Genomic DNA, 2,190 nt, shown 5'->3' with positions numbered 1-2,190 from the left:
GGATTTGGAATTGATTTGCCTGATTTGACTTGGGACACATTTTTTTTTTTGTTAAGTAAAAGGGATTATATGCTGTATGGATTGTTCAGATCCATTGTATTCTCTACTGTCCGTAAAGGGTAATTTTGAAAGAGTTAAGACAAGACATAATTGTTAGGAAAATGAGCTGACTCAAGTGGATCTGATAGCAGGAATTTGCTCTGACTCAACAATGGCAATTTACAAGCAATGACTAAGGAGTTTGTTAATCCACATAGCACCCTCCTGAGGTGGGTAAATTAGCTCTATTATTCCCATTTAACAAGTAGAAATTTGCATTGAAGGCTCGGGTGGTATGTAAACTCCTAGACTGATAGATTCCTATCTATGCATTCTGGAAATGCCTGGTGCTCAGTCCTCTGCTTTGAAAATCAGCTCACATCTCTGCAAAGACACCTCTTGGAAGCAGACTGGCCAGAACCTGTGAAGGCTTTTACAGCAAACACAAAGGCAATGAGCCCTCTTGCCCTGTGACAAGAGGAATTTCCAGGCTCTAGACATTTAGAGCAGATTTTATTTCCCTGTTTGAGCTGACTGGCTAAGAGTTCATTAGAACAGCTGTTAACATTGTAGGATCCCATAAAATAAATGATGAGTCGAAGGTGGACCCAACAAATGATTTTTTAAAATTATTTATTGTAATTTATATAAATCCAACTAAATTTTACTTATTACATCATGTCACAACCTTTTCTTTCCATTTAGTTTGTCCTTTGGTGCCATTGCCTGTCATGGGCTTGCTTTCACATAAGGTGCCTGCAGGCAGTACTTTTCTACTATGTAGATTTTGGCATCTCGCATGTTTTTCATGGGTTTTCCAAGCCCCCACTGTTATACACCCTGTGTTATTGGCAGCCAGGCATGCCTGTGAATTTCCTGTCTTCCCTTTCTTCAGAATTCATATTGTTTTTATTTTAACACATGAGTATAAATAGGTGTTACCAAGCATAAGAAGCTGTGATGCCAATGCTTCTGTTTTGCAAGTGAGGAGGGACTTCCTGGAGAACACTTGATGGACTTGAGAGCAGACAGCCAACAGACCAAGAGCTGGGCTGGTAGTGCATGAAAAAAAGTTTTGAAGATTGGATTCCTAGCTGCAAATGTCTTTGTGTGCTATCCTGGCTTTATGGGTTTGGAACTGACATGATGAACATCCCCGTCACTGAAACGGAACACAGCTGAATGAGCTTTAAGGGGGAAAAACAGTCCTTGTGTCAGCAAAAGAGCCAGATGAATTCAGCTGAATGGTAGGGATATCCCTTTCTTTGTATTGTGTCCATTGTCTCTCTCAATATGCAACGTGTGCTTTTTTTTCCCAAGAAAACAAAACAGAACCAGCACCAACCCTATACCTTTCTTTTAAAATCAATTGTAGTGATTGTGCAAAAAGCGCATTTGCTAACACTGGAAGGCAGCAGAGTAGTCAGGTGCACCGAGCAATTATATGGGAAGCACATCTGAGTTCTGTTTTGGTTTCTGCTACTGACCTACGGTATCACCAAGGACAAGGCACTTCACTCATGTTTCCCTCCAGTCCTTCATCCATCTGTTCTGTTTAGATTATTACGTTCTGTAAAAAGAAAAAAAAGAAAAGGGAATGCCTTTTACTATGTGTTCAAACTGTGTGTAGTATAGTGGGGCTGTGGTGCTGGTTGCTGCCTCCAGTCATGACCAATACAAATAAACTACTATTTTTTTTCATCTTAAAAGTCTAGTTTTGTGTTCAGCGCAACCCCTTACCCACACTATCAAGTAGGCTGGGGGGACCATTCATCCCAGCAGTACATTTATTACAGACCGTTTGTGAAAGGTTTAGTTAAAGGAACAAATTCCAGAATTCTTTAGTCTCATTGTGAATGTTCCTTGAACAGAGATCCTTCATCATTATGAACATTTGATTCAGTCCCGATTATACAGCTGGTATACCATGTCTGTTCTTCAAGGATCAACTGCTGTGCTGGTTAGATCGCACTTAAAACTTGTGTTCCTACAATAAAACCAAAAACTGTTTCCTTAAGATACAGGTTTTGCTTGAGATGCAGGTAATCGTGTTCCTGTATCATAGGACTTAGAACAGGAACTTGGCTAGAAAGGCAAATCATCTATTTCTTTTTCTGCAGTGCAGCTTTGGAAGAATATGAGTGGATAGGA

The sequence above is a fragment of the Gavialis gangeticus genome, unplaced genomic scaffold (genome assembly GCF_001723915.1).
Source record: "Gavialis gangeticus isolate Ggan-Ray unplaced genomic scaffold, GavGan_comp1, whole genome shotgun sequence".
Lineage (NCBI taxonomy): Eukaryota > Metazoa > Chordata > Crocodylia > Gavialidae > Gavialis > Gavialis gangeticus.
This window is presented reverse-complemented; position numbering follows the sequence as displayed.